We start from the raw sequence: 19,736 nt of genomic DNA on the forward strand, positions 1-19,736 counted from the left end.
GGGAGTGTAGCTACATGTCATGCAAGAATAGGGATGGCGGGCCACTGATTTAAAATCATTTGTGTTGTCATAGAGTAAAGCCTCTTCCTTATCTCTTCATTTTACTCTGTCTGGCCAAATGTTCCCCAGCCTTCCGTCACATCTGCCACAGAAGCAAAATCTCTGGAGTTCTGGTGGAAATGAAGGAGAAGGGCAAACTCTGTTCAGACGAAGGCCAGTGTAGCGTAAAAGAAGTGACCACAAGATGCAAGGGTGGACATAGCCTCTCCAGAGAAGCATGGAGCAAAATGTAACCACGAGCACACAAACGCGCCCAGAAGGCAGGCATGCTGGAATACGCCTGCAATCCCAGCTGCTAGGAAGGGCTAGAGATGTAGCAGCTCAGTGCTCCCCAGGTTCAGTTCTCAGTTCCACAAAAAAGAAAAGAAAAAAGGTCCCTAAAAACCCATGGAAACCTTAGAAGAATTCTCTCCAGATCCACACATGGGAAGAGGAGGAAGTCGTCACAGCTAGTCTCACTGAGTGCAGCCTCCTTTACTGACATCCCACACACAAGCGACTTAGTCTGTTTCGTGTTGCTAAAACAGAATACTTGACTCCGGGTATTTCATAAAGAAGAGGGTCATTTAGCTCACAATTGGGGAGCCTCTTAGTCCAAGACTGGCCAGCCTCACCTGTTCAGCCTCTGGCAAGGGCTCCTTGGACTGGGTCACAACCTGGAGAAGCAGAAAGGAAAAAGGCTGAGTGGAGAAACAGTCAGGTGGAGTGGAAGTGGAGGATGGCCTTGCTTTATACAACCCACTTTCATGGGAGCAGATACGTTCCTCAAGACCAGCACTAACCCAAGCTAAGGCAATACCCCAAGACTTAATTACTTTCTACTAACCTCATTTTTTAACTATTATTTTTTTGGTAGTACTGAGGATTGAACCCAGGGCTTCTGCACTAGATAACATCCCCAGGTCCTTTAACTTTTGCTTTGAGACAGGGTCTTCCTATGTAGTAAGCTCAGGCTGGCCTTGAATTCACTATGTGGACCAGGCTGGCCTTTATCTCCTGGAGATCCTTCTGCCTCAGCCTCCCAAGTATAAAGCCCACAGGCATGCACCACCACACCTGATATCATTTCTGATTTTTTGAGACTAATATGTTAATACTGTCACGCTAGAATCTAAGCTTCCAGCACAGGAACTGGGAGATGACCTACCTCCAAATAACTCCAATAAGCAACAGGAAACATGTTTTCCCATATAGAGTCATAATTCTCAAAGACTCTAAATGCAATGCAATGGTAGAAATACTAGAGGGGGGGAAACAAGTAACACCATGATCAACTGAGTTACAAAATAAACACTTGACACTCAAAGCCCTAGAGAAATCTGCTTGGTCACTTTGCCCCCTACAGTCCTAGCAGATCCCTGCTGGGCTTGTCCACCACATCTGTAACAGGAAAATTCCTGCACTCATAGGAAGTCATCTTCCACCAGAATTCCAAGAAGGACCCAGACCTGAAAAATATATGGGTACCTTTTAAAGCTCAATGCTGACTTCAATGATTTTTATAAATAACGTTCAAACTAGATATAAACTGATGCTTACAGCCTTCCTATAAAAGCTAAAGAAATGTACAAATGAAGTACAAACAAAATGACAAAACCCATAAAAATCCTCTTAACAACATGGATGGCATCGGAGAGAAGAGGTTTTGCTGAAGAACAAACAGCAGCTCAGGAGCAGCCAGCACAGCCTGACCGCTGCAGGGCACGTTCCTTTGAGTTCTGCCAGCCTGGTGAGAGGCTCCATTTTCATGCTGTTTGTCTTTACTTAAACTTCCGCAAAAGCTGCATTTATTCAGCATGCCTTCACTCGGCTCTGACACACCACTTCCCTGTGAAGTTCGCCTCTGTTGGTTTTTCTCATGAGTCCTACTAATCCCGGGGCTACCAGAGAACACACAATCGGAGTCGTGACTGAGAGTGGCGGCCTCATAGGCAGGAAGCTGACCGCTTGGCTGGTATCCGTCCTTTCAGCTGTGCAGGGACCTCGGAGTAGAACCCACTGCCACCACCCTTGGGCAGCTACCAGCTCTCACACAGAGGGTGAGTGCTGTCCTGGGTCGCTCAGCGGTATATGGAGCTGGACGGTGGACCCTGTGGTCTGTGTCAGTCTGGGTGCCCTCCCTGCCACTTTCTCAACCTGCCTCACTGCGCAACTGCTTCAGGTGACCTAGAGTAGGCTTATCTCATCTTGTGTAGACTAATTTGAAATGAACACACTTTTTTTCATGTCATAAGAGAGTTGTAAGCGAGGCATGAGGGCTTCAACTGTAATCCCAGTATTCTGTGAGACTGAGGCATAAGGATTGTAAATTCAAGCCCAGAATGAGCAATTTAGCAATGCAGTGAGATCCTGCCTCAAAATGACAAATTTGAAAAAGGGTTGCAAAGGCTTTAGGTTCAATCTCCAGTCCTGGAAGAGATAGAGATAGAAACAGAGAAAGAGACAAGAGAGAAACAGAGACACAGAAAGGGACACTGAGATAGAAAGACAGAGACAGAGATCCAGACCCCCAAGATTCACCCATCACATTTCCTGAGGTCAGGGCTGTAGCCTGAGGCCTCTGACCCAGGCCACTCAAGCATGGGGAACTGCAGCAAACCAGCAGCTTGGAACAACACCTGTCAGCTACAAAGCACCCCCTGGAGACCCGACACCTTGAAGACACCTCATATCTAGAAAAGCAGAGGCAGCTCTGTGTTGATCCACAGTGGCAATGGCAGTGCCAGGGCTCTGCCACATAGACATCTGCCATGCCCACCTGAAGACACCAGCCCCTGGAGAAGAGTAAGGTGGAGGTATGAAGTTGGTCCAAGCTGGCTGAAGAGGCAGGGCTATCTCTGCGTGAAGAGGGAGTCCACGCACCGAGAGCTGGAAGCTGGAGGCTTTGCTGAGGGAGGAGTAGAAGCTGGGTAAAGACAAGATCCTCTGCCCATGGTGCCCACTGATGGGTCCCCTTCTGTTCCCCACACCCGCCCCTGACTATGGAATCTGGGGCACCAGAAGAAGGACTCTGCCTACGTCCAGGCTGGGGAGACAAGTTTAGAAGACATTCCCCAGCCTGGGGAGAGAGATTAGCCCGGGGCTGTTTCCATGAGACAAAAGATGACTGATGAGTTGATGATAACATGGACTGGAAAGGAAAGGAAAACTGAAAAATAGGAAAGAAAGGAAGAAGATGGAAGAGCAGAAAGTACTGGGATCAGAGCAGAGTCAGAAGCCATATTTAAGGCCGGCAGCGTAGCTCAGGAGAACACTTGCCTAGTATGTGTGAGGTCCTCGGCTCCGCCCACAGTGGAAGGAAGGAGGAAGAAAGGGCAGAAGGGAAGGGGAGGGGAGGGGAGAGGAGAGGAGGGAGGGAAGCGTGCAAGGAGAGAGGGAGGCAGGAAGGAGCAAGGCTACACTTTTAACACACTTCCCCAATTTCTTGCTACAGCGGCCCAACCACTGTCTAGTTTGTGTATTTTTCCAAATCCATTTTATTTCAAGAATAAAAAGAAAAAAAGAAGTAGAAGAAAAAGAAACTACAACAGATTTTCAAAACATATTAATCGGGGGCAACAATGATACATACATTGGGCATTGTCATCCCCAAATCATTCACCAGAGCACAGCATATCTGCATTCAATTTTCCAGACACACAACTCTTTCTCTTTAGTGAACCCAGGAAAATCATTAATTTAACTATTTCTTTTATATACATACATATGTACATATGATTTGGTTTCTTTTGTTACCAGGGATTGAACCCATGACCTCACACTTGCCAAGCAGACGCTTATGCCACAGAGCTAAATCCATATGTTGTTTCTTTCAGCTTCTCACACTAATGAAACAATACAATCTTTACACATGCATGTCTTATTTATTTCACTAATGAGTATATACTCAAGTTGCATCCATTTACTTACAAAAGTTTATCCTTCTCTAGTTTATCCTTCTTTGTGGCTGAGTAGTACTCCATTGTATAAAAATACTGCATCTTTTTTTTCCATTCCTCAGTTGATGGGCATTTAGGTTGTTTTTAAGATCTGGCTATTACGAACTTTGCTGATATAAACATGGGTGCACATATATCACTGTCCTATGGTGTTTTTAATTCTTTTGGAAGGTACTCAGAAGGGGAATAACTGAGTTGAATAAGACCTCCAGTGCTAGTGTTTTGAGGAATCTCCACACTGATTTCCACAGTGGTTGTACCAGTCTGCATTCCCACCAACAGTGGTTCCTTTTTCCCCACATCCCCTCCAGCACTGTTATTGCTTGGGTTTTTGATAGTAGTTATTCTTTCTGGGGTGAGGTGGAATCTCGGTGTTGTTTTAATTTGCATCTCTCAAATGACCACTGATGTTGAACATTTTTTCACATATTTGTTTGTTCTTTGTATTTCTTCATCTGAGAAGTGTGTATTCATCTCGGATGCCCATTTTTGGATTGGGTCTTTAAATCTGGGAGGACTGATTTTTTTGAGTTCTTTCTTTATATGTCTTCAGTAGTAAACCTTTGTCTGAGGAACACTGCCAAACATTTTCTCCCATGTTGTGGGTTGTCTCTTCACTCTATTGGTGGCTTCTCTTGCTGTGCAAAAGCTTTTCAATAGGGTGAGGTCCTAACTGTTGATTCTCTGCTGTGCAATTGGGGTTTTGGTCATAAAGTCTTCACCTACACCAATGTCTTCAAGAGTTTTACCTACTCTATCTTGTAGGAGATTCAATGTTTCTATTTTAATATTAAGATATTTGATCCACTCTGACTTTAGCTTAGTACATGGTGGAAGATATGGGTCTAGCTTTAATCTTCAGCATATGTAGAGCCAGTTTTTCCAGCACCATTTTTAAAGAGGCTTTCTTTGAGTGAATGTGTTTGGCACCTTTGTCAAAAATAAGGTGGCTTGGTGTGTCTGGAGTTGCTTTTACATCTTCTAGTCTGTTCCATTGATCTTTGGGTCTGCTTTTTCATATTTTAAAGAGAATAAAACCAAAAGAAATAAAACAGATTGGAGACAATCAAAACAAAACAATGAATGCAATACAAGACTTGTCAAAACAAGATAAAAGGAAACCAACAGCTACCATGATGCCTCTTGCTATCTTCAAAATAACTTCTCATACTGTCATGCACAATAAAATCAAACTAAACAGAACAGAATAAAACAATCAGAACAAAACAATGAAAGTAATATAGATCTTCAAAACAAGACAAGAATACAGCAGTGTCTACCATAATGTTTCTTGTTATCTTCAAAGTAGCTGCTTATACCATCAGACATAATAAAATCAAACACAACAAAATAAAATAAAATCAATAAAAAGAAAACAAGTAAAGCAATACAAGACTTCGAAACAAGATAATAGGAAATCAATAATGGCTACTATAATACACTTTGTTATTTTTGAAATAGCTGTCCATGCCATTAAATATAAAAAAATCAAACAGAACAAAACCAAGCTAAACAAAACAATGAAAACAATGCAGGGTTTCAAAACAGCATATAGACTCTTAGTTATTTTTTACTTGTCACTGAGACAAAATAGCTGTTGCCCAAAGTTGGGAAAGGAAAGGTTTATCTGTTACAGTTTTGGAGGTTTCAGTCCATACTCAGTTGGCTGCAAGGCAGGGTGGCATGGCGGGCTACAGTTCATGGCAGCTGCAAACAGCAAGGCAGAAACTGACCAGCGAGAGAGACACACCTGCTTCCTGTATTATATCATATCCTGGCTCCACCTCTTGGTGGGTGTAGCGCTCATACCACCAGTCTGAGCGCTAGACAATGAACCAATCACGAACACATAATTGCATGAAGCTTGGGGGCCACTGACATAAACCATGACATAGACCAACAGTGGCTACTGCCTTCCCCCTCTAGATATCTCCTCCCCTTTCACCTTCACATCTACTGTGCATTTTGGATTCCACTAATTTCTTCAGTTTTTTTATACTAAAGAGACAACATGATGTTCATCCATGTGACTCTGAACCATTTCACTCATGAGCATGACCTCAAGTTGTATCCATTTACCTACAAGAGCCTTGAGGTTATCTTTATAGCTGAGAAGTTTTCCATTGTATAGAAATGCCATATCTTTCTTATCCACTCTGCAACTGATGGGCAAGCTACCTCTACTTTTTTTCTGATTCCCTGGCACACACAGCATTGTTTTCTCTCCTTTGACTTTTAGTCTAAGAATTTCCTTTTGAATTAACTGTGTTTCTTGAATAAAGCATACTGATGGATCTTGTTTCCTGATCCACTCTGCCTGTATTTCTTTTTATTGGTAAATTGAGGCCATCTCCCCTCAGTTGTCTGCCCACTCAGTGATTCACCTCTGCTACCCCTCCTGGAACCATGATTTTTTTTATCTCTCTCGAGAATATACTTCGGTATTCTTTGTAAGGCTGGTTTGGTGGTTATGAATTCCTTCAGTTGTTCTTTGTCATGGAAGTATCTTGTTTCTCCATTAATTCTGAAAGATAGTTTCGCAGGTTACATAAATCTGGGTTGAAAGTTGTTTTTCTTCAGGACTTGAAATACTTCATTCTGGGGCTGGGGATTTAGCGCAGCGGCATAAGCGCCTGCCTTGCAAGCAGGCAGTCGTGAGTTCGATCCCTGGTACCAATAAAAAGGAAAAAGACAAAAAAAAAAAAAAAAAAAAAAAAAAAAGAAAGAAAGAAAGAAAGACTTCACTCCGAGCTTTTCTTGACTTAATGGCTTGTGTTGAGAAGTCTGTTGTGATTCTGATGGGCTTTCCTTTGTAGGTGATCTGATTTTTTTCTCTAACAGCTTTTAATATTCTGTTCTTGTGTTGAATTTCTCGAATCTTGTTTATCACATGCCTGGGTGTAGTTTTATTTTGGCTATGGCTAGCTAGAGAGGCCTCATTTATCCATATATCATATCTTTTCCCATGTTTGGGAAGTTTTCTGCTTCTACTTCTGTAAACAGAATTTTAATGTCATTTGGGTCGACCCCTGTTTTTCACTGATACCTATTATTCTTAAATTATTTTGCTTTGCATAGTCTTGCAGCCATTGAATTGCTATTTCTTGGTTCCTTGTCATTTTTAAGAGATCTTTCCTTTCCCAATCGCAAGCTGTCTTCAAGGTCTGAATGTCTATCTTCAGTTTCTTTCAAGAGATTTTTCCAGCTCTCAACAGAGTTTTTAATTTCCTGGCTATCTCTTTGAATCTGTTTCACACATTCTAAATCTCTCCTATATTGTTCATTCATGGTTTCCCTCGTTTTCCCATGCTCCTCTATTATTTTTATCTATGTCTCCTTTAGAGGTGCTTAGTGATTCTTTCACTATGTATTTCATTTCTCCTTTTACCTGAGGTAGTATTTCTGTTCTAACTTCATTTATAGCCTCATGAAGTTGTCTCTTTACTTAAGTTGCCATCACTTCAGAAACTTTAGGTGTGAGACTCCCAATCTCTTCCTATTTTCATCTCCTGGACTTGCCCTGCTTGGGTTGGGGTCCAGGGACTGCCTTTTGCTTCTTCATCTGACATTTTCATGGGTTCTTCCAAACAAGTGGGTGGTGGGATCCCAGCCACTTCCTCTGTTGGCTACAATTTCTCCAGAGCATGACTGTTTGGTTCTCCTGACCTGTGTTAGCCACAGGTATCCAATGGTGACCACTGGGTGCACTGGTGCAGGGCCAGCTGCTGCCTCCCTACCAAGCTGGTTATTCTGGGTCTGTTTTTTTGTTTTGTTTTCTTTTGGTGGGTTTTTTTTGTTTTGTTTTGTTTTTGCCAGTACCACACTGTTTTTATCACAGTAGCTTTACAGTATAACTTCAAGTCAGGGATTGTGATGTCTTGTCTTTGTTGCCCAGGACTGCCTCTGCTAGTCTAGGTCTCTTATGGTTCCAGATGAATTTTAGGATTGTTTTCTCTAATTATGTGAGGTATGCTATTGAATTTTGATTGGAATTACATTGAATCTGTATAAGTTTTAGAAATATGGCCATTTTCACTATATTGGTTCTTCTTACCCAAGAGTATGGGATATCTCCCTATTTTCTAATATCTTCTTTAATCTCCCTTTTCAGAGTACTGTAGTTTTCAATGTAGAGGTCTTTTACATCCTTTGTTAGATTGATTTTTAGGTATTTAAATTTTTTGGATGCTATTATAAAAGATATTGTTTCCCTGATTTCTCTCTCAGTGAGTTTGTTATTTGTGTACAAGAAGGCTACTGATTTTTGAGCGCTGACTTTGTAACCAGTTATGTTACTGAATTTGCTTATTAAATCTAGAAGTCTTTTGGTGGAGTTTTTGGGTTTTCTAAGTAGAGTGTCATGTCATCTGCAATAATTATAGCTTAACTTCTTCCATTCCTATCTTTATTCCTTTTCTTTCTTTCTTTTGTCTAATTGCTCCAGCTAAAGTTTCCAGGACTATGTTAAATAAGAGTGGAGACAGTAGACATCCTTGTCTTGTTCCTGATTTTAGAGTGAAAGCTTTCCGTTTTTGTCCAGTTAGTATGATGCTGGCTGTTGGTTTGCAGTAATGGCTTTTAAAAAAACTTGAAATAAAGACCATCTGTTATCAGCTGCAGACTTAGCTCAGTGGCAAAGAGCCTGCCTGGTAAATACCATCTCTTGGGTTTAATATCCAATCCAAAAAAAAAAAAAAAATGACCATCTATTCCAGTTTTCTGTAGGGCTTTTATAAGGAATGGGTACTGGACTTCATCAAAAGCTTTTTCTGCATCTGAAATGATCATATGATTTTGGTCGCTGGCTCTGTTAATATGGTGTATTAAATTTATAGATTTCCATATGTTGAACCATCCCTGCATCTCTGGGATGAATCCCACTTGATCATGGTGTACAATATTTTTGACAATTTGCTGCAGTCTATTTGCCAATATCTTATTAAGGATTTTTGCATCTATGTTCATTAGGGAGATTGGCCTATAATTCTTTTCCTTAGTTGGGTCCTTCTCTAGTTTTAGAATTAAAGTCATGCTTGCTTCCAGGACTGAATTTGGAAGTATTGCTTCCCTTTCAATTTCATTAAAGAGTTTGAGAAGTAGTGGTGTTAAGTCTTCACTAGATTTCTTATAGAATTCAGCAATGAATCCGTCAGGGCCTGGGCTTTTCTTTACTGAGGTTTTAAATTACATTGTCAATTCCATTTATTGATATTGGGTTATTTAGGATTTTTACACGTTCTTGACTCAGCTTTTGTAATTCATATGTATCTAGGAATCTGTCCATTTCTTCTGTATTTTCCATCTTGTTAGAATACAAGTTTTCAAAGTAAGTATAGATGATTTTCTGGATTTATGCAGAGTCTGTCATAATTTTTCCCTTTTCATTCCTAACTGCATGGATTTTAAGTCTTTTCTTTCCTTTTTTTATAAGGTTGGCTAAGGGTTTATCAATTTTATTTAATCTTTCAAAGAATCAACCCTTTGATTCATTGATTCTTTGGTTTTTGTTTTGTTTTGGTTTCCAGTGTGTTAATTTCTGCTCTGATCTTTATCATTTCCTCCCTTGTATGAGCTTTTGGTTTAGCCTGCTCTTCTTTTTCTAGAAGTTCGAGTTTCAACATTAAGCTGTTTATATGTGCTTGCTCCATTTTCCAATATGGGTATTTACTGCTATAAATTTCCCTCTTAAGACTGCTTTCATTATGTCCCCCAAGTTCTGGTATGTTGTATTGTCACTATCATTCAACTGTAAAAACTGTCTTACCTCTTCTTTAATTTTATCTGTGACCCAATGGTTGTTCAGTAGGGTAGTACTTAATTTCCTTGTGTTTATGAAGTTCTTGTGGTTTCTTTGGCATGGATTTCCAATTTTATTGCACGGGGGTCTGACAGAATACATGAGATAATTTCAATTCCTTTGCATTTACGTAAGCATTTCTATGAGCCAGTATATGGTCTATTTTGGAGAATGTCCCATGTGCAGCTGAGAAGAATGTGTATTCTAATGTTGTGGATTGGAACACTCTATAGACACCTACTAGATCCATTTGTTTAAAAGTCTAATTTAGTTCTAATATTTCACTATCATTTTTTTGTCTAATTTATCTGTCTTTTTGTGACAGTGGGGTAACTGATATCTCCCAATACAATTGTATCAGGGCTTATTTGATTTTTCCTGCCATTAGTAATTGTTTTATATAGTTGGGTGCACTGGTATTTATATTTATGATTTTTTTTGTACTGGGGATTGAACTCATGACTTTGCACTTGCCAGGCATGCATTTATGCCACTGAACTATGTGTATAAATCCCCAGCACATATTTATGATTATCTCTTCCTCTTGGATTGCTCCCTTTATGAAAACGTAGTAACCTTGTTTATCTCTTAATCAGGCTTGGCTTGAAATTTACTTTATCTGCAAATAGACTACCTACCTCTGCTTTTTTCTGAGTTGCTGTCGCATGGAGTATTATTTTCCATCCTTTGACTTTCAGTCTATGAATTTCTTTTTGAATTAAATGTGTTTCTTATATGCAGAATACTGTTGGATCTTGCTTCTTGGTCCATTATGCCAGTCTGTGTCTTGTGACTGGTGAATTGAGACCATTAACATTGACAGTTATAACTGATGTGTACTGACTTATCCTTGTCATATTGTTTTCCTGTAGTTGGCTCCTCTCCTGCTTTTTTCCCCTCCCTATAATTGTCTGCCTTTCCTTATGGATTCCTTCTGTTGGGGTCCATAGAGCCGTAGTCTTTATTACCTCTTCATAGAATATGCTTCAGAACATTTTGGCATGCTGGTTTGATGGTCATAAATTTCCTCAGATGTTCTTTGTCATGGAAGTATCTTAGTTCTCCATTAATTTTGAAAGATAGTCTTGCAAGTTACATCAATCTGAGTTGAAAGTTGTTTTCCTTTGGAATTTGTAGTATTTCACTCCAAGCTCTCCTTGACAGCCTGTGCTAAGAAGTCAGCTGTAATTCTGACTGGCTTTCTTTCATAGGTGATTTCTTCTTTATTCTTGTGTTGAATTTCTGCAATCTTAACTATGATATGCCTGGATGTGGATATTTTTTGATCATTGCTAACTGGAGTTTTATATGCCTCATTTATTTGTATGTCAAATTCTTTTTCTCTATCAGGAAAATTTGCTGTCATGATGTGTGTGTGAACATTTTTAAATGCCATTTGTGGCATCTATTGCTTGTTCACTGACTCCAATTAATCTTTATTCTCCTTTGTCTCATCTAGCAGCTGCTGGATTGGTTGCTCATATTCCCTTGCTAGTTTTGAGAAATTTTTCTTTTCCTAGTTGCTAACAGCAAAACTGTCTTCAGTATCTGAGATCCTGTCCTCATATTGGCCTAATGTGCTTCAAATACTTTCAAATGGAATTTTTATTCTCTTGGATATCTTCTTGAATCCTCTTTATGGATTCCATTTGTTTCCTGTGTTATGCTTCCAAACTTTGCTTAAGCTTGTGTATTTTTTGTCTGTGTCTGCTCTAACTTCGCTAAGCATGGTGTGTATTTTGATAATCTCTGTAGTTATCTGAGAAATTATTTCTGATTTCTTTTTTTATAGAGCCTCATTGAAGTGCTTTGTTGTTACCACTTTGGAGAGACTTTGTGGGGCTTTCAGATTGTCCCCTGGATTTGCCTTTGGTGAACTGGATATCTGAGGTTGCATTTTGCTTGAGTGTCTTCTCATTTCATTTTCTCTTTTTTTAGTTTAATTCCTGGGGTGATGCTTGAAAGTTGCCTACAGTGGGTTGCTTTACTGGTAGTATTTAGGACCCTCGGTGATGACTACTTCTCTGAGGTATCTTCCAGGGGCAGCAAGTTTTGGGTTTTGAGTGTCGGAAGATCTGACCTCTTCAGTTGGTTGGAGATGAGAAGCTGTTGCTTGTTTGCCCTAGTCCCTGGTTCTGTGGCCCTGTGATCCTTATATAATCTCAGTCATGGATTATCAGGACCAACAGTGCCAGCCAATGCCGTCCTCCACGTCTGCTCCCCTCCACAGTCACACCTCTCTGCAGAGGCCTCCGGGGTCACCAGCTGTCACCATTACCCCGTCACCATGCATCCCCAAGTTTGAACAGCCCCTTTCGCTCAGTGAGCCCTGTCTCAGGGTGAAGGCACCACCAGCTACAAACTTCTTCTCCATTGAAGATTTTCTTTTCACTCTCTCTGTGGGCTTCAGGCTCTTCCTGGGTCCAGGGGCCCCACTTCCTTCCTTCCTATCTTCCTCACGATGCTCTATTCCAGCGTCTGGACAGTGACTCTCAGAGAGGCTGTTTTCTTTGCTGCTTAATGCTTTGCCATCTGCCAGGAAGCCTTCATCCTCTCATTTTGTGTTGACTCTTGTTTTCATTTCTCTCTTCTTGAGAGTTTTTGCTTCTAAGATCATGTATAAATTAAACCTTTGTTTTTCTTTTCATTTTGGCTTTAGAATTAGGACTTCACAATGAAATGTTTCCTCCATTTTTAGTCTAAGGAAAAGTGTGTGTGTAAGATTAGAATTATCAGCTCCTTGAATGTCTAGGAGAGCTGGCAAGTACTTTTCTAATCCATTAGAAACTGGTAGTTCGGGCTGTGGATTTAGCACAGCAGCATAAGCACCTGCCTTGCAAGTGCAAGGTCATGAGTTCAATCCTTGGTACAAAAAAAAAAAAAAAAAAACTGGTAGTTCTAGAGCTGGACATGGTGGCTCATGCCTGTAATCCCAGCAACTGGGAGGCTGAGGTAGGAGATAGTTGTGAATTTTGAGACCAGCCTAGGCTACAAAGTGAGCTCAAGGCCAGCCTGAACAGCATAGCGAAATCCTGTCTCAAAATAAAAAAACAAACAAACAACAAAAAAAAACCCTGGTAGTTCTGAAACTACTAACTGAAAGTCTTCAACTGTTACAGATATGTTGTTTTCTTTTTCTTTATAAGTATTCTTTTTACTCTTGACTTTTGTAGAAGTCTCAAATTTATTGGCATAAAATTGTTTACAGTATTTTCTCATTATTATCTTAATAACCAGTGGGGTGGGTTTTTTTGTTTGTTTGTTTGTTTGTTTTTTATGGCTGGAGATAGGACTTAGGCATGAAGTCCCCAGTTTGATCCCCAGGATTACAAAAAAAATTAAAATTAAAAAATTAAGAGGAAACAAGGTATAACCTCAGGATATAGCTTAACACCTAGAAGATGGAAGGTGTTTATCTTGCCATCAGACTTCCAGTACTGGCTATCAGGTTTCTGAGGGGACCAGCTTGTGACAAGCTTAGAAACTCTCCTATGGGCACTAAAATGTAACATGACAAAACTTCCTTCTCATATATAGCCACCATATATAAAAGATGTCCCCTTATTCCCTGATGTGAGTATGTCCCCTAAAGATTTGTGTATGGAAACTTGGTCTCCAGTGTGGGATGTGAGGAGTGGTGAAGTTAGTAAGAGGTGGAGCCAAGTAGGAAATGGTTATGCCCTCATGACTGCTACATTTGGAAAACACCAATGTAGTTCTCACAAGACCCTGGTTAGTTCTCATAAGAGTGGATCCTTACAAAGTAAGTCTCCAAGACTGTGAGATAAATAAGCCTCTTTACAAAATATCTTGCCTCGGGTGCTTTGTTATAGTAACAGAAAACATACTAAGATCACCCCAAAGGGACAAAAGAGGACAAACTGCAGCAAATTTCATGAAGGTACTTTTGGCTCAATCAACACAATAGATTACATAACACAAATGACCAGCCCATCAGGGAAGGGTTCAAACAGGAAGATGAGAGAGAATTCCTGCCTGGGCAAGAGACGGCAGTGGAGAGCCCCAAAGATACCCATGCTGCAGAGTCTGCAAACAGATAATATGGTCCCGTATTGGAAAATGGTTTCCTTTCACTAGTGTACAATGTTTGCCTATCAAATGTTTCTATTATTATTATTATTACTTAAATTAGGTTCTCTTAAAAAACACAAGAGTCAATTAGGGGGCCTCCTGCAGAAAGCTCTTACATTCTTCCCCTCACACAGCCTCCACCACTCCCTATTAATACCACCTTCTGACATTTAACACTCTCCCTGCACTGCCGGGTTTCCACTGTATCCAGCCCACTTCACCCACAGATATTATCACCTGCCTTCTCCCTGTAGGTATTGGAGTGGGTGACTTTTGCTGTATCCCATGGCTCTGAATCTTCATGTCAAACAGTTACCCAGAGCTATGCTCACCTCAGTTCTCCCTCTGTCTCTGCACCCCTGTCATTTTGAGACGTGCGGAGTAAACAACTTGGTCACCAAAAGGCCATCCCTCTGTACGTAGACCTGGGAATAGGCTCCCAGAAACCTGGCAGCAGAGAAATGCAATTTCTGGGGTTTGTGACAACCGCCAGCATAAAGCTACATCACCTCTCCAGGACAATGGTCATTTTATTTTTTAAAAGGAACTTTGCTCTTCATTGAAGTAACATTACTATCTAGTTGACCCTTATTTAGGAGAACTCAAAGTCTTCTATTATTTAATGCAGCCAGTAACATATAGAAAAATTACCTAGTTGGCTAGCCTGGAATAAAAGTGAGAGTGTTCAGAAAATGACCAGGATTGAATGAACATTAGAAATGTCCTACTAGCTCAATGATACAGTCATTCCTAGAATGCACAATAATAGTAGCAGCTAACAGTTTAAAGCCTTCTAGGAGAAGTCTCTGTGATAAGCACTTGAAATGTTTTATCTTACATAATCACCTAATCACACCACAGGATAGATATTATAGTTGCCCTCATTCCACAGGTGATGACACTCAGGCACAGAGAGGTTAGGTTATTCGTCCCAAGTTACCCAGCTAATGAGCAATGGAGTCAGAATTTAAACCCAAACACCCTACCTCCAGCGACATTAGAAAGGTTATGGGATTACCGCCAGGTTTTGAGAACTAGCTTCCCTGGGAACTTCCTCCTCCACCCTGTAAATGACAGTACTACATTTCTTGCCAAACATACCAAGAACATACAACACAGAAAGTTACTTTTTATTCCTCAGGATTATACATCTGTGAAAATTAAACTAAAAATATTCTCTATGTGTCCTCTTTTTTTAAAATATAAAATAAGTTTAAAAGGACATTTCTTTGGAACTAATTTTTTTTTTTTGCAGAACCTGCTTCATATTCAGAATTTGAAATACAGTATGATATAGAAGGATGTTCCACATAATCCTACATCTGATAATTTCTTCAGGATTCTATAACCAAGCACTACACTTGATGTGTAGAGTTGAATTTCCATTATGTTCAGGCGAGCAAGATTTGGCTGATGGAGAGTTAGCTGTACAAGGGTGCTTCGAAGGTCAGCTGTGGTAGCCACACCTGCAATCCTCTACGTGAAAGGCTGAGGCAAAAGGATCACTGCAAGTTCAAGGCCAGTCTCGGCTACACAGTGAGTTCAAGGTCAGTCTGAACTACAAAGTAAGACTTTGTCACAAAAATTTTTTTTTTAATTTTAAAAAGGGGTGGGAGCCAGGTGTGGTGGTGTGCTCCTGTAATACTAGCACTCAGGTGGCTGAGGCAGGAGGGTTGTTGCAAGTTTGAGACCAGCCAGGGCTAGAAAGTAAGCCCAAGACCAGCCTGACCGGTATAGCGAGACCCAGTCTCAAAAAGACAAAAAAATGGAGGGGGGTGGGGATGTCGCCCAGTGCAAAGACCTTGTATTCATCCCCAGTACCAGGAAACAAACAGGTAAGAATTCTGCCAGACAGCTCAGTAAGCCCTTTCCAGCCTCTGAGGTCATTTTATCTTAAGAGGTATCTATATAAAATTAAAAACTATTTCTGTCCTCCAATTTCCATTAACCCCTATTTGTTTAATCCAATACTTACAGAAAAACACCAATGAGAACTTTCATCTGCAAATGACTTGCAGGTTTAATGAAACTAATTCTCTTAAAGCATATGTGTTTGGGGCCAGGGATTTAGCTCAGCAGCATCAGTGCCTGCCTGGCAAGCGTGAGTTCAGTCCCCAGTACCAAAAACGAACAAACAAAAATATATGTATATGAAAATCATATGTTGAACATGAATTCTTAGGACTTACTATTAATAGAAAATGTTACTCAGAATACAGATATTAGAAAACATATAAATATACTGCTAACTAGAATGCCCAAAATATTTAAACATATGTTCAAAAAACCTGTATAATCATATTCATGTAAGTTCTCTTTTCTGAATAAAGAAATAAAATTATCTCACTGTAAGAAAAGAAAAAATGTCATAAATATATATCTTCAAATAATCTGAAACACAGTATTAATGCATGTAGTAAACTTTTATATTGAATATGAGTGATATTTTCGTAGAAAATCAGTTACATAGGTTTTCACTAAATAAGCAGGCTTTTCAAATCTTAAAATAAATTTAATTTATTTAAGGGTCATAAAATATTTTGGGTATATTGAAGACCAGGGAAATTGTTTAGTGACTCCTTCTAGTCTTTAACAAAAAAGATGACAATACCAAGTATGCTGGAGGGCAACACCCGCAAAGGCCACAAGATGTCGCTTTCTGACAACCTCTTCCTTAGAGTTTCTACCAAAGAGGAAGCCGGTGGGGCTGAGAGGCGTTGACTATACATGGATATAATACCCAGAAGGGCATCCATTCAAATGGCTGAGGGCAGGATTTGATTATATTTGCTCTTTTTGAAATTCATTTGAAATATTTTACACTAAATTGTCTGATACAAGTTCATACTTTAGCTTATTAAACAAGGCTTCTGAGAAATTTTGTGGATGCTCTATGTTACTTTGAGCCTCTTCTGGGGTGGGTTCCTGGGGAAGACCTCTCTCCTGATAAAGAACAGGTAGGTTTGTTCAGGCCACAGTCACAAAGCCAGACTTTGGTGGTTTATAACAGAGTCTTTCACAGTTCTGGGAGCTGGAAGTTCAAAATGAAGGTGTCAACGGAATTGGTTTCTCCTTGCCTAGGTGGCAGGTGGCCTGTGGCTTCCCATGGTCTTCTTCTGTGTGTGTGAGCCTTCATCTCCTCTTCTCACCAGGTCACTAGTCAGGTTGGATTAGGGCTTACATCTTATCTTATCGTAATTACGACTTTCAAGGCTATATCTCTAAATATGGCCACATCCCAAGGTACCCTATAGGAATTAGAACTTCAGCATAAAAATTTCAAGAGAGGACATAATTCATCCCACAACAGGAGGAAAAACTGAAAAGTCGCATCATCCCTTCCAAAGCTTTACCATGAACATGATAGTATTAGAGTCTGTGTCCTAAGCCTACCACACCACACACTGGAATATTACGTGTTTCTCTAAGCTCCTTACTTCATCTGCTTTTGGTACATGACTCCTGGATTGGTTTGGCGTTTTGTTCATTTGTTTTTGTGGTGTCTGTTTGTTTGGATGGTTTGGTTTAGTTTGGTTTATTTTTGGTCCTGGGGATGGAACCCAGGGCCTTTCCCGTGCTAAGCGATTACTCTACCACTCTGCTGTACTTAATTTTTTTTTTTTTAAATGGGAGTAGAACATAGAGAAAAGATTTCTGATCCCTCTTCCTGAGGTAAGGAATTACATTCAAAGGAGCAACTAATATAGGAACAGATGTGTGTTAAAAAGCATATTTTGTCCTAAACAATGATTTTTTTTTTGTTTGTCTTGTTTTCTGAGACAGGGTCTTGCCATGCAGTTCAGGCTGGCCTCAAACTCACTATGTAGCCCAGGCTGGCCTCAAATTCAGCACAATCCTCCTCCCTCAGCCTCTGAAATCCTGGTATTGCAGGCATGCATAACCACATGGCATAAACAATTAATTTTAACTGTGGAAAATAAAAGCAGAAAGAGGAAATTGAAAATTATCCTAATTCTGCCATCTGGAAAACTATCAACATTCTGCAATTCTACACTATCAGCACAGTCTTATTTTTATGCACATATATAGTCTTTTTTGTTTTACCAAATACTATGGGTTCTCTGATTTTTAAAAAAAATATTGAAAATACACTGAACACAGAGTATTCTGAGCTACATCCTTAACCCCCCACTTACCCTTTTTTGAGGCATTCTTGCTAAATGCCTAGGTTGAGCTCTAATTTACAATCCTCCTGCCTCAGCCTTCCTAAGGATCTCAGATTATGGACTGGTTTAAAACAATTTTTGTGGCTTATTCTCTTAACCTAATATTTCCCAAATTACTCAATACTGTTATGCAAAAAGTGCTTAATCACTTAGTTAACCAACTTCTGATTTTTAAACATTTTACTGCTTCCAAATTTTCGTAATAATGTTATAGCAAACACACTTGTAAGCGGATATGCTTTTTTATTTCTTATAACAAAAAAAACTTACAGTGGAACTACTAACCCATGCAAATTCCTAGGGATTTTTAAAATCTCCATTACCAAGTTATTTTGTATGTTTCCTGTACCAAATACCACTCTGCTTAACAAATAAATGACTGTTACCCTACTCTTGAAGGATAAAAAATTACTGTCCAAAAACAAACAAAATTTGACCAATATAAGAGGTAAAAATTCCCACTAAAGTTAAAAGGTATTTGTTTTTCTTTTTGCACATTTATTGGTCATTCAACTCCAATCTGTTGTGAATAAAGTATTGCTTTGTCCATGATTTCCATTGAGAGACAGACAGACAGACAGACAGGGAAATCAAACTCAGGGCCTCACATACCCTAGGCAAGTTCTCTCTCACTGAGCTTCACCCCACCCTCTGCTTTTTTCTCAACAGCATGTCTGTACCTCTTGTAAGCATTCATTCTGGGTCCCATTTGATGTCAATGAATTTTAAATACTTTTCTCAGTTCACGTTTGTCTTTTGGTGGTGCTCGTATTTTTTTCTGCAGACATGTTTGAAATGTTTCATCTAGTAATGTTTATCTTTCTCTTCAGTGTTTTGCTCACCTGAGTTATACTTGTCTGCCTTTATTTGGTATTTTATAGTTTTACTTTTTAAACATCTTTTATTGTAGAAATATATATATAATATGAATTTACCATTTGAAACTTTTTTATTTTTATTAGTACACATCTGCAGTACATAATGATGACATTCACTGCATGGGATTGGTGCATGTTCATCACACATTTCAATTCCCTTTCCCCCCATCTACCCTCCTTTTATTTTTCTAGCATCAGATTCATTTATTTATAAGAGCTTATAAAGATAACTATCATATACAGATTGAAAACCAAATTAATAGGTCAAAGCACATATAAAACATATGATAATTATCCTAAGATACACTTTTAGATACATTGTCTATACTGGATTACAATATCTTTTTTTCTATTATCTGTCTTTTATTTCAAGATACATATATATAGAGAGAGAGAGACAGAGACAGACAGAGACAGAGAGAGAACTGAGTTTTTCATATGGGAGAAACCATGTAATATTCAAGCTTGGGTGTCTGAGTTACTTCACTTAATATTATGGTCCAAAAGACTTCTAGAACTAATACCCAACTTCAGCAGCTTAGCAGGATACAAAGTCAACAGTCAAAAATCAGTAGTGTTCCTGTACTTCAAAAACAAACTCACTGAGAAGGAAATTAGGGAAGTAATATTCTTAACAATACCATCAAGAAAAATGAATTACTTAGGAATTAACCTAACCAAGGAAGCAAAAGCCCTCCACAATGAAAGCTATAGAGCTCTGAAAAATGAGATTGAAAAAGATATCAGAAAACAGAAAGCCATTCTTTGTTCCTGGATAGGCAGA

At 39.5% G+C, this 19,736-nt stretch overlaps 1 long non-coding RNA gene across 1 annotated transcript in view; it reads right to left on the reverse strand.

Annotated features, from left to right (window-relative positions):
* Nucleotides 1-19,736, reverse strand: part of LOC134470493 (uncharacterized) — a 32,000-nt gene that overhangs the window by 6,214 nt on the left and 6,050 nt on the right. Inside the window, exon 2 of the long non-coding RNA XR_010039422.1 lies at nucleotides 675-716. This is a non-coding gene — a long non-coding RNA (uncharacterized LOC134470493). The remainder of the gene's footprint in view (nucleotides 1-674; nucleotides 717-19,736) is intronic.

Source organism: Cavia porcellus, unplaced genomic scaffold, assembly GCF_034190915.1.
Source record: "Cavia porcellus strain 051 isolate PalLab524CR breed Dunkin Hartley unplaced genomic scaffold, mCavPor4.1 scaffold_1, whole genome shotgun sequence".
Taxonomy (NCBI): domain Eukaryota; kingdom Metazoa; phylum Chordata; class Mammalia; order Rodentia; family Caviidae; genus Cavia; species Cavia porcellus.